The sequence below is a fragment of the Eschrichtius robustus genome, chromosome 2 (genome assembly GCF_028021215.1).
Source record: "Eschrichtius robustus isolate mEscRob2 chromosome 2, mEscRob2.pri, whole genome shotgun sequence".
Taxonomy (NCBI): domain Eukaryota; kingdom Metazoa; phylum Chordata; class Mammalia; order Artiodactyla; family Eschrichtiidae; genus Eschrichtius; species Eschrichtius robustus.
In genome coordinates, this window is record NC_090825.1 from 157,777,832 (window position 1) to 157,803,069 (window position 25,238).

The 25,238-nt window shown below is 46.5% G+C and overlaps 1 pseudogene; it reads left to right on the forward strand.

Moving 5' to 3' along the window:
* The first annotated feature begins 16,601 nt into the window (after positions 1-16,601).
* Positions 16,602-24,984, forward strand: LOC137758984 (thimet oligopeptidase-like; annotated as a pseudogene).
* Positions 24,985-25,238: the final 254 nt, after the last annotated feature.

Sequence of the window (25,238 nt, forward strand, 5' to 3'; positions counted from 1 at the left end):
CCTGGCCTAAACTTGGGGTTCAGTTCGGGATTGACCTTTCTCCACCCTGAGGTAAGGATTAAGAAAATAAAACCTGTGCTGATCCTTCTGATTTTCTAGTTCAGCCATTAATGTGACAGGCATGAGGTGCTGATAAAGTGGCCGATTTATTCAATCCCTTTAATGGAGAGAAAAAGTTCAAACTTTTATTGGTTTAGCTTGCCCCAAAAGCAACTATCAAATGTTGGCAGGATACAATGAAGGCTTACCTTTGTTAACATAGTTAAGTCTCTCTCTCTCAGAACTAGCCCATTTAGCTCCAGGTTCCTTAGCACACCCGACGCACTTACACAGCATTTAAGAGCTTTACACAACTGAAAGGTCACATCTTTATCTCTTATCGCAGGAACACGACTTCTGTAAACTTTATTTCTGTCACAACCTAAAGCAAAATTATTGTAAAATGAGTGATTTAAACCATACATTTCATCATCATTAAAAAGCACCTTAAAAAAAAAAAAAGCATCTACTCTGTGCTAAGGATAAGAAACGACTCCTGCCCTTAAAGCCTGCATTAAGGAGGGACATGAAAATTTGAATCACATGAGATAAAGAAGCATAACCTTTATGCACAGAGGTTCCTTGGAGGCAAAAAGTTATATCTAAGTGACGGCTTCATGATAACCCTGAAGCAGAATCTAAAAAGCTGAGGCTATGCAGAGGTGGAGTAGGAGGTGCATTAACTGCAGAGGGAGCACCTGTGCAAAGACACTCAAGCCTGACACCTGCTGGGCACTGTAAATACTGCAGGTGGGGATGACTAAAGGCCAGGGGTCCAAGTGTGAGAACAGACAGAAAGGAAAATAGAGATGTTGGCGGAAGCAAGCCTGGGAGACAGCATGGCTTGTATCCCACAGGTGATGAGGCCTGGGGCTACCACTGGCTGAGTAAGGGTGCCTCCGCTGATTAGAAAAAGGTGCCCCGCTGCTGAAGGACCAATTAGATAAAGGGAGTGATCCCAAAAAGCTCCCCTTCCTCAGGGCCAAAGAGCCCCAGGAGGCTTGGCTGAGCACAGTTCAGACTACATGCCTCTGTGCAGAGCACACGCTGGGCGGCTAGTATGCACTAACTCTGTGTGGGCAAGCCATTAGCAGCATTATTTTAAGCGTATCTTTTTATGTTAGAAGATCACTCAACCCGAGTAGGCAGATGAACTTAGAGGAACTGAGCCCAGGGGCCGCGAAACCACCCAGGATCTTCTGCCATAGTCCGGGCAAAATGTAATATGGATGAAGAAGCAAACTGAGGAGGAGGCCAAAATCTACAAGCTAGACCCACTGGATTGAAGACATAAAGTTTACTGAAGGAACTCTGAAGAGAACGGGCTCTGCAATAAACTTTTCTTACATTCAATGTAAAATATTAGGCAAAATTAAGTACAGTGGCCTTTAAGGTCCTTTCAGCTCTAATTTCTTTTGATTTCTAACTTATTACTCTGGTTAAGTAAAGTCCCTTCAGAGGTACAGAACAGTTCCTACACCTGAATTGGATGCAAAGAATAATCTGACTTCTCTTCACCAGGGGATGAGTTGAACTGTCCTTGCAGAAGAGATAACAGATGGTGTGAACCCCAGATCCTAGAAAAAGGCCAGGCACACGATAAGTATTCAGCTTTTTGAAAACAAATGAACAATCATTTCCTCTCCTAGATCTTCACACCCTTCCTCTGTTGGCTACTTTCTTTCAGCTTATAAGCATCCTCAATATACCCACTTAAAAAGCTCTCAGACCTATGATTCTTTGGATCTTCTTGTGGGTAACCTAAGTCTCTCCCATGCCTTCAAACACCTGTCCTCCCAAAAAGCCCAGATCTGCACCTTGGGCCCAGACCTGTCTACCAGGCCCCTCGAAAGCACTGAAGATGAAGCAAGATCCTCTCCCCAGCCCCAATCCCTTCCTACTGTGCTCTGTATCTCACAAAAAGATGCAGCTGTAAACTGTCACCCACGCTTGCTGCCCTCCCTTTTCTAACTGGTCACCAGGCCCCACCCATTCCCTCTCGGATCTCCGAAATCCAGTCCAACCTTTTACAACTTAAGTGGGACCCTTAGATTACAATTCACCCTGCACCCAATCAAGTGCTTTCCACATGGAGGTCCGAGTGAGTCTCTAAACCAGAAGTCCATCTCACTGTTGTTTAGCGTTTCCCACAGCCTTCAGGATAAACATCTAAACTTCTGACAGGACAAAGAAGGCCCTTTTCTGTTTGGCCCTAGTAGGTTTCCAGTATCAACTCTCATGTCTTTCCCAAAACCTGAGTTCCACTCATGTACCTTAGTTTTGCCATATTTTCTTATATTTCTCAAACTTTGACACACACTGCTCCCTCCTGCCACCCCAGGAGCTTCTACATATCCTTAGAAAGGATGGCGCCTCCTCCAAGAAGCCTGAACTCTCCCTTCCAAGATTCTGTGCTCTGCAAAGGGGAAGGGGGGGGGAGGGATAAATTAGGAGTTTGGGATTAACATATACACACGACTATATATAAAATAGGTAATCAACAAGGACCTAATGCATAGCACAGGGAACTCTACTCCATATCCTGCAATAACCTGCACGGGAAAAGAATCTGAAAAAGAATGGATACATGTATAACTGAATAACTGTGTTGTACACGTAAAACTAACACAATATTGTAAATCAAGTATATTCCAATATAAAAAAAAATTAAATTAAAAAAAAAAAGATTCTGTGCTCTGCAGCACCAGAACTCACTTCCTTCCAGAGCACTGACTACTGTGCTTGTGTTTACTTGCCGCCCAGTAGAAGGGGAGATGACCTAGGGCATAAGCATCGTCTCCAGCAGCCCTTGGTTCTGACAACTCATTCAAGGGCCAGGATACTTTACACACATAACCTGCTTAATTAATTCTAAGAACCCACAGAAAGAGTGGTTTTTAATGTCATTTTACAAGTGTGGGGATTGCAGTTCAAAAGTAACCTGGGCTTCCCTGGTAGCGCAGTGGTTGAGAGTCTGCCTGCTAATACAGGGGACATGGGTTCGAGCCCTGGTCTGGGAAGATCCCACATGCCGTGGAGCAACTAAGCCCATGCACCACAGCTACTGAGCCTGTGCACCTAGAGCCCATGCTCCGCAACAAGAGAAGCCACCGCAATGAGAAGCCCGCGCACCGCAACAAAGAGTAGCCCTCGCTTGCTGCAAATAGAGAAAGCTCACGTGCAGCAACAAAGACCCAACGCAGCCAAAAACATAAATAAATAAAAATAAAAATGTAAAAAAACACAAAAACACCATCACAGAAATATCCAGAATAATATTTGACCAAATAACTGGGCATGGTGGCCCAGACAAATTGACATGTAAAATTAACCACCTAAGCCATAGTTTTGTCATCTTTTACTGAGAAATTTGACTTATCTGAATTATTTTGATACCTAGAAGATACCTTCTAGAGGTAACACCCTCAGTTTTTTACATGGTAGGCAGCAGAGGGAAAGAGCCCATTTGCCCAGTCAGATGACACCTAAAAGGATAAAATTGTCTTCTCTCTCCAACCCACAAGGATGAATGCCAAAAACACATCACTTATATCTGCTTTAGCTAATATATGATAGGTCTGGAACAGACCTATGCTCCCAGCAAGTCTCATGAAATGCTGTTTCATTAAGGGGAGACTTTACTTGCTAAGATTAGAAGCAAAGGAGGGTGGTGGATGAAAAACTGCCCAAGGATATAAGTTCACGCAAGGGAGCAGGAGAGAGAATGGGTATCCGAAGATGTGCGCTCTGAGCCAACACTAATTCCACAGCATCAGGTTGTAATTCAGGGAGCCAAACTGCTGGGGTTTTTTTCCCCCTCTTTTTTTCCCCCAAAGAGGGACAAATCAAGCATACTGACAAAGGAAGAGCATTAGTCACCACAGATAAACTCCTTTTTAGAGGTGATATCGCAAATGATTTGGCTCAGTGTAGACTATGATTTGGCTCCACAAACCATAAGCTAGAGCATTTCATTCCAGGTCCCTCCTCAAATATCCATGATAGGTAGAAGTGTGGCATCAGTAGTTTTTGAAATCTTCCCAGGTGATTGTAATATGCAACCAGGGCTGAGAATCTGGAGATGTAGAGAGAATTTAAATTGAACTTTAGTGAAACAGTAAAACAAGCTCTGACTCTACTGGCTGGAGCTAGACAAGGGATATGGATTTAGTGGGATAAGAAGATAAAGAACACCAGGGAGTAAATCAAATGCTTTACACCTGTGCTTAGCTAATTGTTACTCAGATAATTCAGACAATCTTACAGCACCTGAACCCTGAAATTCCTTAGTTCTGTTTAAACAAAAAAGTAACTCTTCAAGTACCTGAACTCTGAGAATCATGTAAATCATAAAGAAAAAGAAGAAATCTTACTTTTTGAATTAGTTGATTTCATATATACTGTTTCACTTTCATGATATTAACTAGATATCTTTCTCTCCATTTTATGTTTGAGGAAAGTAAGGCTTTAAAAATCTCAGTAATTTTCTCAAGGTCACTTGTTAAGGGTGTGGTAGGCAGCATAATGGCTCCTAAAAATGCCCTCACCCTAATCCCTAGAACCTATTAATGTGTTACCTTACATGGTAAAGAGGACTTTGCAGATATGACTGAAGTTATAGACCTTGAGAGAGAAAGATTATCCTGGATTACCTCATGGAACAAATCTAATTGCATGAGTCCGTAAAAGCAGAAAACCATTCCCAACTGTAGAAAGAGGAAGAGAGAGATGTCCTAATAGAAGCAGAATCAGAGAAATGCAACATTTTGGGTTTTGTAGGTGGAGAAAGGGCACTCTGAGTCAAGGACTACAAGTGACCGCTGGAAGATGATAAAGTCCAGGGAACAGAAACACCCCTAAGAGCCTCCAGAAAAGAATGTAGCTCTGCCAACACTTTTTTTTTTTTAACCATCTTTATTGGAGTATAATTGCTTTACAGTGGTGTGTTAGTTTCTGCTTCATAACAAAGTGAATCAGCTATACATATTCATATATCCCCATATCTCCTCCCTCTTGCGTCTCCCTACCACCCTCCCTCCCTTCCCTATCCCACCCCTCTAGGTGGACACAAAGCACAGAGCTGATCTCCCTGTGCTTTGTGGCTGCTTCCCACTAGCTATCTATTTTACATTTGGTAGTGTATATATGTCCATGCCACTCTCTCACTTCATCCCAGATTACCCTTCCCCCTCCCTGTGTCCTCAAGTCCATTCTCTATGGCTGAGTCTTTATTCCTGTCCTGCCCCTAGGTTCTTCATAACCATTTTTTCTTTTTTTTTAGATTCCATATATATGTGTTAGCATATGGTATTTGTTTTTCTCTTTCTGACTTACTTCACTCTGTATGACAGTCTCTAGGTCAATCCACCTCACTACAAATAACTCAATTTCATTTCTTTTTATGGCTGAGTAATATTCCATTGTATATATGTGCCACATCTTTATCCGTTCATCTGTCGATCCTGCCAACACTTTTACTTTACTCAATTGAGGCCAATGTCAGACTTGTAAGGTAATAAATTTACGTTGTTTTGAGTCACTAAATCTGTGGTAATTCGTATGAAAGCAATAAAAAACAAATACACTCAAAAAAAAAAAAAAAAACAAATACAGAGGTCTTACAAGAGCCAGGCTATATATTTATATTGAAGTATTTCTAAAATGAATTTAACCTTGTGATTGACAGCAGCAGCAGCTTCCAAGGGATCCCACCACACACCTGAGGCAAAAGCAGCCTAATAAAGAAGCAGTGACAGCAGCAGGTCACTGCCCCACACTTGGGGTAGAGGGGGATTTGATCTACTGTAGCAGCAGCATAGCCTGAATGGGAATGCATCCTCCTATGGCACTAGTCCCATCAACATTAGTCTAATCTGCTAGCATCTGCTGTGCCAACAGGCCCAACATATACAAACCCTCCAACTCAGTAGCATTAAGTGAGCCAGGCTCACTGTTTCCTGAAACTCAAATCCAATGGCACTGGAAAGCCCAGATATCACCTACTGATATGAAAACATAAAAAAACAATAACAGAAGACTGGGAACTTCAGAAAGAGAAGGGGAACAATGGAATGGGTGAAAACAAATGGGGTAAATATAAGAGACTATCATTAGCCTCATGAGTTTCTTAAATTCTATATGATGGGCAAAGCAAAAATTATGACACCATCTGATGTGGTTCTCAATGTATATAAAGGAAATACTACAGAAAATCATACTTTAAAACTGGGGAATATTAAGAGACCTAAATGGAAGCAAAATTTTGAAACTTCACTTGAAGTAATAAAACACTGATTCCAGTAGGCTATGATAAGTTACATATGTATAGTGTAATGCCAAAAGCAACCACTAAGAAAACTATACAAACAGTATACACAAATGATTATAAGTAAATTAGATTAAAATGGACTTATTAAAAAATGTTTAAGTAACCCACAAGAAGGCAAAATAAGAGAACACAGGATTGAGAAACTAAGGTAAAAGACAAAACAAAAAATAAAATGGTAGACCTAATCTTTAACATAGCAATGATTACATTAACTGTAAATGATCTAAATAACCAAGTCAAAGACAGAGATTGGAAGAGTAGATGAAAAACTCACAAGCATGATCCAACTATATACTGTCTATAAGAAGCTTACTTTAAACATCATGATATAGGTAGTTCAAAGTAAAAAGACGAAAAAGATATATCATATGAACATTAATCAGAAAAAGCAGGAATGGCTATATTAATATCAGATAAAGTAGATTTCAGAGCAAAGGAAATTATTAGGGGCAAAGAAGGTCATTACATAAAGATAACAGGAATAATCCACCTAGATGACCTAGTGATACTAAATGTGTGTGCACCAAACAACAGAACATCAAAACACATAAAGCAAACACTGAAAAAGATAAAAGGAGAAAATTTTAAATCTACAATTATTATTTGAGACTTCAACACAGCAATTTATAGAACTACCAGAGAGAAAAATCAGCAAGGATATGGAAGAACTGAAAACATCATCAATCAACACGATATAACTGACATTTAAAGAACACACTCAATAAAAGCAGAATACATATTCAAGTGTCCATGGAACATTCACTCATATACCATATACTGGGTGATAAAAAAACATTAGCAGATTTAAAAGAATTAAAATCATAGAGAGTATGTTCTCTAGCCATAATGGGATCAGACTAGAAATCAATAACAGAAAGACAACAGGAAAATCTTCAATCACATGAAAACTAAACATCACAATTCCAAATAACTCATGGGTAAAAAGTCAAGGAAAAAATTTTAAATGCATAGAATAAAAGAAAATGGAGATATAACAGATCAAAGTTGGTGGAATGAAGTGAAAGCAATGCTGAAAGGGAAGTTTATAGCACTAAATTGGGAAAGAAAATATTTCAAAGCAATAATCTAATTTTCTATATTAAAATAGTAAAAACAGAAGAGGAAAAAACACTAAACAAGCAGAAAGAAGGAAATAATAAAGATGAAACAAAAATCCATGAAACTGAAAACAGAAAATAGGGGGGAAAAAAATCAATGAAACAAAAGGCTGGTTCTTTGAAATAAACAATCTAATCAATAAAGATGTAGCAAGACTGATAAAGATAAAAAGAGAGATGGCACAAATCACAGATATCAGAAATGCAACCAGGGATACCATGACATATCCTGCAGGTTAATAAGGGACAAGTTATTATGAACAAGTCTACACTATAAATTCAAAAATGTAGATGAAATGGACCAGTGCTTCTACACCCAAAACTACCAAAACTCAGCCAAGATGAAATAGATAATCTCAATTTTCCTGTAACCATTAGAAACACTGATTTTTCATTTTAAAACTCCCAAAAGAAATATTCAGGCTTAGATGTTTCACTTTTACCCAAGACTTAAAGAATTAACACCAATTTTACATGACTTGATAAGAAATAGAAGTAGAGGGAACAGTTCCTAATTAATTTTATGAAGCCAGTATTACCTTGATACCAAAACCAGACAGGGATAATATAGAAAGAAGAAAACTACAGACCAATATTTTTTATGAAATTGGCTGTAAAAATCCTCAGCCAAATATTAGCAAATTAAATCCAGAAATATATAAAAAGAATAATATACCATGACCAAGTGGTATTTATTCCAGTTATGCAAAGTTGGTTAAATATTTGAAAAATCAAACAAGGTAATCCACCATATCCAATAGATTAAGGGGGAAAAGTCATGTGATCCTATCCATTAATGCAGAGAAAGCATTTGACAAAATCCAATCCCATTCATGATTTTAAAAAAAGAAGAAAGAAAACTCCAAGCAAACTAGGAATAGAAAAGGAACATACTGAAACTCATAAAGATGATCTACAAACAACTACGGACATTATATTTAACTGTGAAAGACTGAATGCTTTCTCTGTAAGATCAGAAACAAGGCACCGATATCTGCTCTCACCACTTTTATTAAATGTATTACTGGAGGTTCTAGTAAGAAAATAAAGCAAAAATAAATAAATACATAAATTTAAAAGTTAAGTTTTTAAAAAGTTTATTTAAAAGATAAAAGGACTATTCCTACTATGTTGAATAGGAAGGAATATATCCTACTGAATGTTGAATAGTAATATATCCTATTATACTGAATAAGGAAAAGTAAAACTGTCTACATCTGAAGATGAGATGATAATCTAAATGGAGAAAATACCAAGGAATCTACAAAAAGCTTGAGAAATAATATTAGTTTGTAAATGTTTTAGAGTACAAGATCAACACAATTTTATCAAAGTATATATAACAAATGTGTAGAAGCTTAAATAAAAATATGTGATGCCATTTACAACTGACCTAAATAAATACTTAAATATAAGCCCAATAAGACATTTATAGGACCTCTATACTGAAAATTATGAAATGCTGATGAAGAAAATTTTAAAAGTCCCAAACAAATAGGGAGACATACCTTGTTCATGGATTAGAAAACACGACATAATAAACATGTCAATTCTCCCCAAGTTAAGAGGCTTAACACAATTACTCTTAAAATGCCCTCAAGGTTTTTGTGGATATAGACAAGCTTATTCTAAGATTTATATGGTAAGAAGAGGCTGAAGAATAGCTAAAACAATTTGTAAAGGAAGATTAAAATGGGAGGAATTAATCTACCCAATTTCAAGATTTTGCAGTAATGATGGAGGGTAGATACATAGATCAATGGAATGGAACAGAGAACCCAGAAATAGACGACATAAATACATTTAACTTGTTTTTGACAGCAGTGCAAAAGCTATCAAGGAAGAATAGACTTTTCAAAAAATGGTACTGAAATAGTTGGACATCCCTCGACAAAAACAAACAAACAAAAAACGAACCTTAACCTAAACCTTACACACCTTACACAAAAATTAAATCAAACTGGATCATAATTTTAAATGTAAAAGCAGGACATTTTTAGAAAAAAAAATAGGAGAAAATCTTTGGCATCTAGAACTAGGTGAATAATTCTTAGACTTGACATGATCAATAAAAGCAAAAACTGATAAATTGGATCTCATCAAAATGAGTTAAAAATGCTTCATAGAAGATCCTTTTAAGTGGATGAAAACTCAAATTACACAACGGGAAAACATATTTGAAAATCCCATATGAGACAAATGACTTGTATCTATAATATACAAAGAACTCTCCAAACAACTTAAAAAAATCCAACTAGAAAATAGGCAGAAGACAGGAACAGACATTTCATGGAAGAAAATATACACATGGCAAAGAAGCACATGAAAAGATGTTCAACATCTTTAGCCATTAGGGAAATGCAAATTAAGACCATAATGAGATATCAGAGAATAAGTAAAATTAAAGTATAGGGACAACATCAAATGCTGGCGAGTACGTAGAAAAATTATATCACATCACTGGTGGGAAAATAAAATGGTTTAGCCACTCTGAGAAACAGCTTGACAGTCTCTTTTAATCCTAAAAGTAGATTCACCTTACAATGCAGTAATTGTACTCTTGAGCATTTATCCAAAAGAAACAAAAACTTAATGAAGTTCCCACAGAAACTTACACATAAATGTTCACAGCAGTTTTATTTATAATAGCCAAAAACTGGCAACTACCCAAATGTCTTTCAATGGGTGAATGTTGAAACAAATTGTGATAAAATCTTATGATAGAATACTACCGAGCAACAAAAAGGAACAAATTATTAACATATGCAAAAATTGAAATGAACTTCAAGGGAATGATGCCGAGGGAAAAATTTTAAAAAGCCAATCTCCGAAGATGAAGTAATTCATGATTATGTTTACATATTATTCTTAAAATAACAAAACTGTGGAGATGGAGAACAGATTAGAAGTTGCCAAGGGTTAGAGATGGGGGTAGAAGGTACACCGGGGGAACTCTGTGAGGTTTTTGTGGTCCCAGTACAAATAATACAGCAATCTTGGTTTTAATCCCTAAAGATTTTTAAAAGCAATTCCTAATAAGAGGTGTCCAGATACTTAGCAATGGCAGCAGATTAGAGGTATAGCTCCCCAACATGACAACTTCGAAAGAGATCTATACTATCAATACTAATTTAGTGCATATGTTAATTTTAAAAAGGCCAGTCACAATACTTAAATGGTACATATCTTAACGATATTATTCTGGGTATCCAGCTACACCAGATGGACTAGCAGGATTTTCTGTACATTCAACCTTATTTAAGACAGTAAATCTTATAATAAGACAGTGAAAAAAAGAAAAAGAAAAAAAACAAACCTCAACTACAGTTGGATATTCTCATAGGAAGATGAGGTGAAAATATGTAGCAGCGGTTCAAAAGCTTAAGCAGTGGCACCTAAATTTGGCTGTGCATTAGAATCATCTGAAGCACTTTTTAAAAACCCTCACACCGACGGCTGGTCATCCTAGACCAATAAAATCATTTTAAATCTCCTCAGACGATGCCAATGTCTAGCCAGAACTGAGAACCAGCGGACTAAGCAGAAGGGGATGTTTCTACAAAGATCTCTTAACAATAAGTCCTTTCACCCAATCAGATTTACCACCCCGCAAAGGGGTAAAGAAGGCTAGATGTTGTCCATACTTACTTAGCTTTAATTAGCACTTGTGACTTGCCCAAAAACTAGATCATGTTTCCCCTAAATTTCATGTTATTCCTTAAGTTTTTCAAACCCAGGGCTAAGGAGTTTGCCAGGATGAGATTTTAAGTGCTCACACAGGGGAAGTCCCTGGCAAACCAGGACAGCGGTCACTCTACATTGAAATGTAAAGCATCCTAAATAACCCTGCCACTGCTCCCAGATACTAGTCTGTGCCAACCAGTGGAGAAAAGGCATTCTCCATTACTACCACGGCAAATGCTGCTGTACTTGCCTTGGCCAGTCCCTATCTTTTCCAGGCGCCACTCCCCTTCACCTGCTGGTGGAGGCTTTGGCCAGCTGACAATGCAGGTATTTTCAAACTTTAAGGTGAATAAAAATCATCTGGAGAGCCTGTTATAACAGAGATCACTGAGCCCCACCAGAGTTGCTGATTCCATAGGGCTGGGACCGGGCCCTAAAACTTGAATATGTAACACATTATCAGGGGACGCTGGTAAAGCTGGTCAGGAAAAAGAAACCCGACGTGTCAGATCATAAAGTACGGAAGGGCAAGCCCGCCGGCAGTCCAGGCCTGGGAGGACCGGGGTCCCCTGCCCTACAGAGCCAACGGCAGCCCGGTTCGGGCGCCCCTCGGAAGCGCGGGGTCCCCGCGGCCGAGTCTGCGCCCCCGGCCGGTCCCGGCTCCCCTCTGCCCACCCTGCGCGCGGGGGCTGGAAACGGCCGCGGAGAACCACGGCGGGGCGGGAAGGGGGGCTCCAAAGAGGGTCTGGCGACTCGAGTCGCTCCGTTTCTCAGTGGGCTCAGCGCGCGCCGTGGGGGAAGAGGGGCGGGGGTCCGGGAAGAGGGGACGGGCGGCACTCACGTAGACTGGCAGCGGCCACGGGTAGATGGCGGGCTCGGCCCCCCACGGGCGACTCCAGCCTCAGCTCCAACTTCTCCCCCATGTCTTCGCGCGCGGCCCCCGCACCAGGCTAGTCTGGCGGTTAGGGGAGGGGCGGGGCGCCGCCGGCGGGGGCGGGGCAGGCGTGCGGGCGGGCGGGAGGCTGAGGGGAGGGGGCCTGGCCTGGGCCTCAGCCGCAGCCGCCGCGCTCCCGTCCGGCCCCCGGCTCCCTCTTTGTGGTCACCGGCCCGGGGCCTCCAGCGCTGCCGCCAACTCGGGCCGGCGTGAGGCGAGCACGATGAGCCGGGGCCGGGCTGAAGCACTCACTCGTGGCGAGCGCCGCCCACCCCGTGGACACGCCCCCTCCCACGCACGCACGCACGTCTTCGGCTGCCCCCGGCCACCCCCACCGGCCCGAAGTGGGGACCCGGGGAGACACCTCATGGCCTGGGGTGGCGGGTTCAACTCCCGCCCTTGACGTACCGTGACACCCCCCGCCCGCCCCCAATAATAAGACTATAATTCCTCATTAAATATGACAGCCGGAATCGCGGCTTCTGTTCACAAAAATGCCATGTATTTAGCCTATGCTAGGCACCAGACCCTGGACGCTCAGTACTGGCAAAAAAGGAAATGCCCTGCCCTCATGGCGCTGCCATTTTAATTGGAATAGTAGTGACAATGGTCAAGGGAGAAAATTAAGTGTCATCATCGCCACGGGGATGGTTAATCTCACGTGTGCACTGCGTGGGGCCCCGGCAACCACAAACATTATTCCAGATGTGGCCAGGAAGGTATTTTTCAGAAGAGATGAACACTGAAATTGGTCCACTTTGCGTAAAGGAGATTGTCAATGCCGCGGCGTGGGTGGGCCTCGTCCATCAGTTGAAGGACTGGAGAGAAAATGAGGTTCCGTAGAAAGAGGGAACTGTTCCTCCAATGGCCTTGGGACATCAGCTCTTCCCTGTGTCTCCAGCCCAGAGTCCTGCCCTGACTTGCCTGCCTCACTGTCAAATGAGTCAACTCCTTAAAACAAAACTATATATGTAAAAATACTGAATATATACAAGCCTCTTAATTTGTATATGTGTGTATACATATTATATATATGTATACACATATGTTTATATGTGCGTGCATTTGTAGTATATGTGTAAGTACTATATACAGTATACATACAAGCGTATATATTTGTGTGTATATATTGTATACATGTATGTATGTGTATATATATAGTATACATATTATAAATGTGAACATGCTGTATATATACACACACCCATATATGGATATATGGGTGTGTATATATACAGTATATGTACACTGTATGTATGTATACAGTGTATATTTATATATAGGCGTGTATATATGTTGTATACCTGTATGTGTATATGTTTCTAGGTATTATATGTATATATGTATATACTATTATATACACACTTGCGTATGTATTTATATGTGTATGTACATGTGCATATTTACATATAGGTGTGTATGTGTGTGTATACATTGTATATATGTATGTGTCTATATCTTATATATATGATATATGTATGTATATATATGATGAATTTATATATACAGTACATATATATTTTTATGCTGTATGCTTTTATATGTAGGTGTATATGTGTGTCTATATGTATGTACGTGTATGTATTGCATATATTATATGTGTATGTATGTATACTGTCTATATACACACCTAAATATCTTTGTATGTGTGTATATATGTATGATATATATGTACCTAGGTGTGTATATTGCATGTGTTATACGTATATGTACATACTGTATATATACAAACTATGCATTTTATATGTGTGTATGTATAGTGTATATGTCTTTGTGTATTGTATATATTATGTGTATATGTGTGTATACATACTGTATATATACAAACTATGCATTTTACATGTGTGTATGTATAGTGTATATGTCTGTGTGTATTGTATATACTATATGTGTATATGTGTGTATGCATACTGCATATATACACAGCTGTATATTTTTGTATGCGTGTACATATGTACGTGTGTGTGTGTATACACACACACACCCTATGGATTCTGTTTGTCTGGAGAACCCTCACTGATACGGACACTTATGACAATTGAGTACCTGCTCTTTGCCAGCCAGGGAGCCAAAGGCTTGTCCTTTCGGTGTCTCCCTTAAGTGTCACAAGTCCCAGGAGGGAAGGTGCTGCGGCTCCTACCAGTTGAGGTGCCTCAGGGTCAGAGAGGTGCACAGGGCGGGGGGCTGGAGCCTGGTGGAGCCCAGGTGGAGTTCTAGCAGCAGTACAGCCTAGCAGTCCCACTTCCCCGGGTGCTTCTCACAAAGACGCCGAGGGAGAGACGGGATCTGAAGGAGGGGATGAGGAAGCTTCCGTGGGTCCGCAAGCCCAGACCAAGGCTGACTCGTCAAGGGTGTTAGAGGTCAGGACTGTGGTTACCCTGGGGGTGGGCTTACACAGAGCCATTCACATTCTGAAAAAGCATCCATTCTGCTCTTGTGTGTATGTTTACCCCCCTCCCCCAAATCTTTTAAAAACAGATTCTCTTGGTTGCTGGGAACACACACGGGGAAGTTGTGTGTGAGGGGGTGTGATCCAGGGGACAGGGAGGAGAAGCCCCCCACTCGTAGGGCCAGGAGTGGCTCAGCTTTGTGAGCTGAGGATGGCCCACGAGGTCCCAGAGAGAAGGGTCCCTGCTCTGTCCCTGCTCTGTACACCCCACTCCCAGCCTGAGAAGCCCAGAGCCACCCCCCCCCCACCCCCGCAACACACACACACCAGGGAGGAGAGCCAGTCACCCTGGCTCCCAGGCTCTGGCTCCAAGGCTCCCGGCACTACGAGCTATTTTCAGCTTTCATGCCCTAGGACACGGCCAGAGCTATTGTCTCCGGAAACTCTCTGTCTGTCTCTCGCCCTCCCTCCTTCCCTCCCTCCTCCGCTTCTTCCCCTCCCACTCCATCTGTCCTCCCCTCCACCCTGCATTTCTACACAGGATGGCTCACAGACAGCTGCTCCCCGTGCCCACCTGCCACCATTCGATGGATGTCAAAGCAAGCCCTGGGGACTTCCCTGGAGGTCCAGTGATTAAGACTCCGAGCTTCCACTGCAGGGGGCGCGGGTTCGATCCCTGGTCAGGGAAATAAGATCCCACATGCCGCACGGCAAGGCCAAAAAAAATAAATGAATAAAAAATAAAGTTATAGTGATGAAACAGCCCTAGTGGTGCAAGGATGGGACGTATAGCTCTATGGTATAGAATAAAGGTCCGGAAACAGATATATGAGAACTTGATATGACAGAAAGTGGGGAAATTAAGGAGTTTTCAATAAATGGCATTAGGACAATTGCATATCCATGTGGGAAAAAGTAAATTAGAAAAAAAAAAAAAGCAAGCCCTGGTCAGGTGTGACCTTGGGCCCAGGGCCATTGGCACACGTTGTCATGTGGGACGTTCTTCCTTAGATTCCTCCCTCCCTCCTGTGTCACTGTCACTTCCTCCAGAACCTTCCTGGACTCCCCTCCACAAGCCCGGGGTGTACCCTCACCCGCCCTGGATCACCAGAATTCCAATCCCGGCCCACCCTTCCCCCCCAGGTAAAGAACTGTGCATGGTCAATAGGACCTTAGAGGTCATTGGCCATTGCTATTGCAGCTGGAATTGTTACTGTGTTTAGATAGAGTGACCAACACCCGCCCCCAGTTTGCCCAGGACCGCTCAGGTTTGAGCGCTGGAACTCTGGGGAAACCCTCAGTCCCGGGGAAGCCCAAGAAGGCTGGTCAGCCTATTTAGGACGGATCTTTCACTTGATCTCCCAACCCCCGAGAGCTAGAAAGGGAATCTCCCCCCTCCTTCCATTGTAACCTTCATTCATTCATCCACTCATCCCTTTATTCAACTCCTTTATTCAGCAAGTATTTATGAAGCATCTACTACACAGCAGACACTCTTCTAGGTGCTGGGGACATAACAGCATCCCTGTCCTCAAAGAGCTCACGTTCTAGCGAGGGCAGCAGTCAACTGAGAAGGTGTGATTTATTACATGGGGATGATGTCTCGGAGACCACTGCAGGGCAGGGGAGGTGGGAGAGGAAAGGGGCAGTTCTAAATGCAGGCGCTGACGGGATTGGGGCAGACCTTGCCCTGGGCCAGGCTGGTTGCTTCAACACAGCTGTCCTCACCCAGGGCCATCCTGCCCCCGCCTCACCCAGTTCTTCCGTGATGTGTGGGGAAAATCTGTGGTTGTCACAACTGGGGGGGCGGGGCCCCTGGAATCAAATGGGTGCAGCCAGGGATGCTGCTAAACCCCACACAGTGCCCAGGAGGGGCCCTCAGCAGAGGATGACCCGCCCCGAATAACCCCAGTGCCGCGGGGGAGGCCCTGCACTAATATGATTCAGACCCGCTGGTGCCCCCAGCTTCCTGCACAGGCAGGAACTCTAACCGGGTCACCTCTGTATCCCGAGGTGACCTAGAGTGGGGCAGCCAGGAGGGCTGAGATGAGTATCGGGGGTGAAATGACAAATCTCTGTGCCCACTCTCCCCGCTGCACCCCAGGCGCGATGGCCTCTATCTACTCCCTGTGCAGGTAGCTTTTCCCTGAGCCATTTCTTCTTGTCAAGGTCCCTGTCGCAGGTTGGGTTCCCCGAAGATGACGTTGAGAGCAAGGATTGGAGTGCAGGTGGTTGACGTGAGGCGTGCAGGAACAGATACAGCTGCCATAGGGTCCCACAATTCCACTCCTGGGCATAGATCCGGAGAAAACTCTAATTCAAAACTATACATACAGCCCTGGGATTTCCCTGGTTGTCCAGTGGTTAAGACTCCATGCTTCCAGTGCAGGGGGCATGGGTTCCATCTCTGGTCAGGGAACTAAGATCTCACATGCCGTGTGACAATAAAAGAAGAAAGAAAGAAAAAAGAAAGAAAGAAAGAGAGAAAGAGAGAGAGAGAAAGAAAGAAAGAGAGAGAGAAAGAAAGGAAGAAAGGAAGAAAGAAAGAAAGAAGAAAGAAAGAAAGAAAAGATACATGCACCCCAATGTTCATTGCAGCACTATATACAATAGCCAAGACATGGAAGCTACCTAAATGTCCACTGATGGATGAATGGATAAAGAAGATGTGGTACATATATACAATGGAATATTATTCAGCCATAAAAAGAATGAAATAATGCTATTTGCAGCAACGTGGATGGAACTAGAGATTATCATACTAAGTGAAGAAAGTCAGAAGAGAAAGACAAATATCATATGATCTCACTTATATGTGAAATCTAAAATACGACACAAATGAACTCGTCTACGAAACAAAAACAGACTCGCAGACATAGAGAACAGATTTGCGGTTGCCAAGGGGGAGAAAGAGTGAGGGAGGGTTGGACTGGGAGTCTGGGGTTAGCAGGTGCAAACTATTAAATATAGGATGGATAAACTACAACGTCCTACTGTCTAGCACAGGGAACTATATTCAATATCCTGTGATAAGCCATAATGGAAAAATGAAAAAATGAAAAAATGAAAAAATGAAAAAATGAAAAAAGTTTTATTTATAGGTTCCATCCCTAACTGAGCTGGCCCATCCCCTCCCATGGTTCTAAGTGCGGCCCGAGGCTGCAGACTTCCCACCGTGGTCTTCAGCTCCAGAGCAAGCCAGCTGCAAACCACCCACATCTTCCCAGGGGCTGGCAACTCTCCTTTGCTACTGATTCCAAGACACATCCAGATAGCAAAAATGTGACCATGAAAAGAAACTCAGGCATGTTCAAATCAGGGAATAACATTCTTATCTCTGTTCAGTACTCGCTTAATTTTAGAATAGCTTAGAGTTACAAAAAAGTTGCAAAGATCTGTACAGAGTGTACAGAGTGCCGTGGACCCTGACCCAGTACCCCTATTTCCAACACGTTAGTACGTTAGTACGACATGTTTATCCAACTAAGGAACCAAGATGGATACATTGTTATTAACTAAAGTCCACACTTTATTAGAATTTCCCTAGTTTTCCCCTAACATCCTTTTTCTGTCCCATTCTCCTCTGGGCTGTGACATTTCTCAGACGTCCCTGGGTTTTGATACCTTGAAAGTTTTGAGGAGGACTGGTCAGGTATTTTGTCCCTCAATTTGTTTGTCTGTTTGTTTTCTGATGTTTTTCTTATGGTTGGTCTGGAGTTATGGGGTTTGGGGAGGAAGATCCAGACAGAGATAAAAATGCCATTCTCCTCAGGTCACATCAAGGATACACACCATCAACGAGACTTATGACAAACGATTTTACCCTTGATCACCTGGCCAGTATTGTCTTTTTTTTTTTTTGCTGCATTGGGTCTTCGTTGCATGCGGGTTTCTGTAGTTGTGGCACGGGGGCTCAGTAGTTCTGGCTCCCAGGATCTAGAGCACAGGCTCAGTAGTTGTGGCCCACGGGCTTAGTTGATCTGCGGCACCTGGGATCTTCCCGGACCAGGGCTTGAACCTGTGTCCCCTGCATTGGCAGGCGGATTCTTTTCTTTTTTTCTTTTGCAACCAAAACTTTAATCCCAAGGATTCTCACAAAACATATTACAAATGACAGCATGAAAAAAAAAATTGCACAGTAACTCAAAGTTCAGCTCTACAATATACTCTTAATCTGGCAGGACATTGGTATCTTGATAATCTCAAATTTCCAAAAAATATTACAAAGAGCTATGTATTCATGTACAGCAATCACAGAGGGGCCTTATGACCTAACTCAAAGGTAAACTAACTTCCTTGAAACTTCTTAGATTCTAAACTCCCTGGACAACCTCTTGTCCAGTGTGAAGACTAGTGGAATTTTTAAACCTCTAATCTAGGGTAAGGGTGCGGCTTTCATTTTTACCTGCTGGCTTGTGTTCACAGCACCTTTTAAAGACTGCTTGCTTAACTACTGCTGCATACCATATCCCAGCTACAGAAAGTCTTTTCAATGTTTGCCAGTGTTGTTTCCATAATAGTAAACATCACACTTTAGGTGGGCAGGAGTTAGAGTTTTATTATCAGTCTAGGCAAGACCAAAAATTCAAAGCAAATTCAATTTTGCTTAAGTGAACATTGTAAGGTAACAATTCTTCACATTACATGCCTCATATGACCCATTTCAAACCAGAGAGATTGACACCTTTATGTGTCACTGTCCCAAGAGACAAACAAATGTGAACAACTAAAACATTTAAAAAGTGCACCAAGCTTCGGAAGTCTCTAACAAAACTTGAATTTTCTGTACATACTCCCGCCAAATGAAGTTATTGCCTGTACACCACTCCTCTTGCAAAGTGGTCTTCTATTTCATTTCATTTGACCTAGATCGGCTAGGAGACCTAGAGAAAGATCGGGACGGCTTGTGATTTCTCTCCTGGGACAGGGATCTCTCTTTTCTCCTATATCTAGAAAGGGACCTGCTCTGGCTGACGGAGAAGGCTCTCCATCTTGGAGATGTGTGGGAGATGGAGGACTCCTCCTCCGATAATCACCTCGAGGGCGACGACCTCAAGAAGGAGGCGGTCACGATTTCGACTTCTCTTTTCCCCATTCGACAGGTCCACTCTTACTCGGCAGCCACATAGGGTTCTCCCATCTAGTTCTCGGACAGCATCGGCTGCATCTCAGGGATCTTCACATTCAACAAGAGCGAAGCCGGGAGGGTTTTTAGCAACCCACACACTTCAGAGTGGTCCATAATAGCCTAAAGCTCGTTCCAATTCAGCCTTGTTACCACTGTTTCCAAGATTCCCTACATAAACTTTACAGTCCAACGGACAGGAATCACGATGCAAGACCCTCGTGGCTCCTGGGTTTCACGGGCCACAGGGTGGTCCTGGGCCTCTAGAATCTGGCAGCTGAATCTGCTCACACAAGCTGTCCTGTGGGGATGCTTTTCCCCCTATGTGTCCAGCCCAGGGCCCTGCTGTCTTGGCCCGGCCTCCCGGGTGAGAGGGTGAACCCCAGCTCCCTGGAGCAGACACTCAGAGCCCTGGCGACCGGACTCACTGCTCACGGGGCTGGAGCGGCGGCTGGACAAGTGTGGCCAGCCTGGTGGTGTTTGGCCCCATCTGCAGTTCCAGTTCCAGCTGAGAAAGAGCCTCGCTGTGTAATTTTCTCCTGGTTGTGTAAGGATCCCCGGTGTCATTTGACAGAAATGTAGATGGTGTGTTCTTTCTCTTTTCTCCCTGCTTCCTCTCCTCCCTCTCTCCCTCCCTCTCTCCCTATCCCTCTTTCCCTGTTCCACTCTCCCTCTACCTCTTTCCCTCTCCCTCCCTCTCTCTCCCTCTCTCTCTCCATCTGTCTCTCCCTCCCTCTCCCTCTTCCCTCTCCCTCTCTCCCTCTCCCTCTTCCCTCTCCTCTCCCTCTGTCCCTGCCTCTCTCCCTGTGCCTGTTTCCCTGTCCTTGTTTCCGTGTTCCGCTCTGCCTCTACCTCTTTGCCTCTACCTCTTTCCCTCTCCCTCTCTCCCTCCCTCTCCCTCTCCCTCCACCTCCTTCCTTCTCCAGAGAGGGAAGGAGGTGGAGGGAGAGGGAGAGAGAGCAGGAGAGGGAGGGGGAGAGGGAGAGGGCGGGGGAGAGGGAGAGAGAGGGGGAGAGGGAGAGAGGGATAGATGGAGGGAAGGAAAGACAAAGACGTCTCTCCCTCCCTCCCTCTATCCCTCTCTCCTTCCCTCTCTCCCTCTCCCTCCCTCCCTCTCCTCCCTCTCCCTCTCCCTCTCCCTCTCCCTCTCCCTCCGGCTCTCCATCTCCCTCACTCCCTCCCAGAGAGGGAGAGACGGAGGGAGAGGCAGAGACAAGGGAGAGGGAGAGAGGGAGAGGGAGAGGGAGGGGGGAGAGAGGGAGAGAGAGAGAGGTCTCTTCCTCCCTCCCTCTCCCTCTCTCCTCCTTCTCTCCCTCTCTCCCTCTCCCTCCCTCCATCACTTTCCCTCCTTCTCCCTCTCCCTCTCTCCCTCCCAGAGAGGGAGAGACAGAGGGAGAGGGAGAGGGGGGAGAGAGGGACACGGAGAGGGAGGGAGGGAGACAGAGAGAGAAGCAGGCACCCTCTCTCCTTCTCCCTCTCCCTACCTCCTTCTCCGACTCCCCCTCTCCTTCGCTCCCTCCCTCTCCTCTCCCTCTGTCTCTCCCTCTCTCTCCCTCCTTCTAGGAGAGGGAGAGGAAGGGAGGGAGAGGGAGAGAAGGAGGTGGAGGGAGAGGGAGAGATGTCTCGCCCTCCTTCCCTCTCCCTCCCTCGCCCTTTCCCTTCCTCTCTCCCTCTCCCTCCCTCCCTCTCCCTCTCCCTCCCTCTGTCTCTCCCTCTCCCGCCATCTCTCCCTTTCCCTCACTCCCTCCCAGAGAGGGAGAGATGGAGGGAGAGGCAGAGACGAGGGAGAGGGAGAGAGGGAGAGGGAGAGGGAAGAGGGAGAGAGGGAGAGAAGGAGGAGAGAGGGAGAGGGAGGGAGGAAGAGACCTCTCTCTCTCTCCCTCTCTCCCCCCTCTCTCTCCCTCTCCCTCTCTCCCTCTCCCTTGTCTCTGCCTCTTCCTCCGTCTCTGGGAGGGAGTGAGGGAGATGGAGAGATGGAGGGAGAGGGAGAGTTGGAGGGAGAGGGAGAGAGGGAGGGAGAGAGGGAGAGGGAGAGAGGGAGGGAGAGAGGGAGAGAGGGAGGGAGAGAGGGAGAGAGGGAGAGAGGGAGAGGGAAAGAGGTATCGGAAGAGCGGAACAGGGAAACAGGGACAGGGAAAGGGGGACAGGGAGAGAGGGAGAGGGAAAGAGGGAGAGGGAGAGAGGGAGGGAGAGAGGCAGAGGGAGAGATGGGGGGAGAGGGAGAGTGAGAAGCAGGGAGGTCGAGGAAGGGAGGGAGGGAAGGAGGGAGAGAGGGAGACAGAGAGGGAGAGAGGAGGAAGGGCTGATGGGGGCTCCCTCCCCCTCCCATCCTCTCCCCACTGCTTTCTCTTTTTTCTGCTTCAACAAACACCAGGCGCCTTTTAGATCAGCCCTGAAGTCAACGTTGATGCTTGGACGGCTTGACCTCCCCGCTGCCTTCCAGCTCGGGACCACAGCTGGGAGATGAAGTCTGCGGGGCCCTGGGCGGCGGCCACGGGCTGCACAGGCACCTCCTCTGACGCCCAATCTCTCCTCCTTTACGAGGCAGCCGCCATTTGGGGCCTTTTTAATATGTGTCGATAATGCCATGAGCTACTATTTAACTTTTCTACGAGGACCCATTTCCCGAAATGCAGTGGTTTTCAGCCTTGGCTGCACTAGAGAACCACCAGGGAAGGGACAGAAGTCTCTCCCTCCCTCTCTCTCCCTCTCCCTCCGTATCTCCTTCTGGCTCTCTCCCTCTCCCTCTTGGGTGATGCCTGATGAGCTCAGATTCGCAGATGTTCCCCCCATCCCCTCTCTGTGCCTTGCGTGGGGTCTGGGCCTTCTCACTGTGGCCTGGGCACGGCCTTGACATTCAGACATCGGTTCCTGCAAGGACACTTGCGTTTGGTCCATACCGCGTGTGGCTGCAGCCTGTGCTTCTCCCGTTCAGCATCTTCAGTAGATGGGGGCTGTGCACGAGCCCTTTGTCTTCCCCGCAGACACCACTGGTGCTTGCCAGGCCTCGCAGGTGATGCGGGGGGCACGGGGAACAGTCCTGTGGTGACTGGGGGCTCCCAGGAGAACCCCACCGCAGAACCGGAGAGGTGGCCCCAGAGAAGGTGGCGTACGCCTGGGGCTGGGCCTCACCAGCCAGCCCCCGGCCACCTGCAGCAACAGGCGTCTCGCCGTCCAGGGGCTGGGTGTTCGGGCGCTGTGGGGATGAGTTGCTGTCTGCACGGCAGCTGAGTTTGTATTGTTGAGCCCGGGGAGGCCCCTGGGTGGCTCCTGGAGAGCCTGGCCGCATTTCTTCCTGCCCTTGGCCTTAGAGCCCATCACGGTTCACGCCGTTTCTGGTTCCAAAAGGACCTGTGTTCATAAAGACCACGTGTTAGGACAGCACCAAAGGTCTAGAAATCCGGGCCAGGAGGAGGAGGGAGGGGGATTGGCTGTGCCCGCCAGTGGCCTGAGAGCCCTGCCCGCCCGCAGAGACCTGGCCCGGGGCCTGCAGGGAGGGCGTGGCCCACGGTCCCCAGCGCCGGCCGTCTCTGGGTTCCAGGAGAACTGCACGATCCTCGGGGAGCTGGTAAGGCTGCAGGCTCAGAAGTCTCGCCTGCTGGGGTTCAGCACGCGTGCCGACTCTCTGCTGGAGATGAACATGGCCAAGAGCAGCCAGGTGGTGGCCACTTTCCTAGGTAACCCCGCCTCCCCGAGTCCCAGTGGGGACAGGGGTCAGGTGGACCTTGACTGGACGTGGTGCTGCCTGAGACCCCACTGTGTCAGCCCTTGGGGGTCGCCTTCCCCAACCCTTCATTCTGCCTCGAGGGGCGTGGGGTGGAGGGCGGCTGGGGGCTGCCACAGGGACATAGCTGAGCCTCTCCCCTCCACCCGCAGATAAGCTGGCCCAGAAGCTGAAGCCCCTCGGGGAGCAAGAGCGGCCGTAATCCTGGAGCTAAAGAAGGCCGAGTGCCAGAGGCGGGGCCTGCACTTTGACGGGCCCATCAACGTCTAGGACCTGCGCTACTACATGAAGCAGGGGGAGGAGACGCGCTACCACGTGGACCAGTACCTGCTCAATGAGTCCTTCCCCATGCAGGTGGTCACGCGCGGGCGGCTGGGCATCTCCCAGGAGCTGCTGGGGCTGACCTTAGACCTGGAGGAGGGCGCCAACATGTGTCACGAAGATGTGAGGCTCTACACGGTCCGGGACGCGGCCTCGGGCAAGGTCATCCATCGGCAAGTTCTACCTGGACCTCTACCCTCAGTGCATGCGTGGGGGAACCTGTCGGCCATGGGCCGGGGCTCCTCTGTGGAAGCGGGGCCTCACCCGCGTCCCTCTCCAGGGAAGGGAGGTCCGGGCACATGGCCTGCTTTGGCCTGCAGCCGGGCTGCCTGCAGTAGGATGGGAGGCGCCAGATCGCCATCGCAGCCATGGAGGCCAACTTCACCAAGCCTATGCCCAACCCGCCCTCCCTGTTGCAGCATGATGAGCTGGAGACCTACTTCCATGAGTTCTGGCAAGCGATGCACCAGCTCAGCTCCCAGGAGGGTGCGGGCGCGGGGCTGCAGGCAGGGGGCGGGGAGGGCCCGGGCTCTCCCGTGGTCCTCAGGCAGGCCCTCGCCACGGGATTCTTCCACTGATGTCACCCCGCAAGTGGCGACGCCCTCGGTGTCAGTTTCCTTCATCAAACCCCACGCACTGGGCGCGTAAATAACGGAAGTGGATGTCCTCGAGACTCTGGAGGCTGGGAGCCCCAGATCAAGGAGTCAGGACTGATTACCTGCATGTTAAATACATGTATTCAAGAGTTGCCTTCAAAAAAGACAAAAGACAAGAAAGGCACGTTGCCTGCGACTCTGGTGACAGCCGGTGATGAGAACCAGAGGGTAGGCTCTGGGGCCGGGAGTGCCGCGCCCTGTGAGGCCCTGGGGCTGCTGCCAGTCTCGATGGAGGCTCAGCAAGTCCCAGTGACTCCCCACGGGGGGGGGGGTCCCCAGCTCAGCGTCTGGGCCCAGGACCCAGTGTTCGTTCAGTCTTCCTGCGGTCAGCCCTTCGTCCTGAGAGCAATGCTCTCACAGGCTGCACCGGAGCGCGTGGGGACACTTTACTGAGCTGTGCAGCCGTCACTACTGCCCTGTTTTGGAACATTTCCCCCACCCCAAAAATGTCCCTCACGCCCTTAGTTATCATTCCCTCCCCTCCCCTGCCCCTGACAACCAGGAACCCACTCTGACTCTGTGGATCTACCTGTTCTGGACGTTTCCCCTTAGTGGGGTCATACCCTGTGTGTCCTTCTGTGTCTGACTTCTCTCGCTGAGCATCGTGTTCTCAGGGTGCATCCACGTGGCAGCGAGTGTCAGGGCTTCACACCTTTGCGTGGCTGAGGGCTGGAAAAAAGACAAACGAAAAGAAAAGCACGTTGCCTGCCAGTCTGGTGACAGGCGGTGATGAGAACCAGAGGGAAGGCTGTGGGGCCGGGAGCGCCGCGCCCTTTGAAGCCCTGGCGCTGCTGCCAATCTCGGTGGGGCATGGGCAGTGCCGACCCCCAGGAGCTGCTGGACAAGCTCATCCAGTCCCGGCTGGCCAACCCCGGTGTGGCCGGGCCGAGGGAAAGGAAAGGGGCTCCCGGACTGCCCGG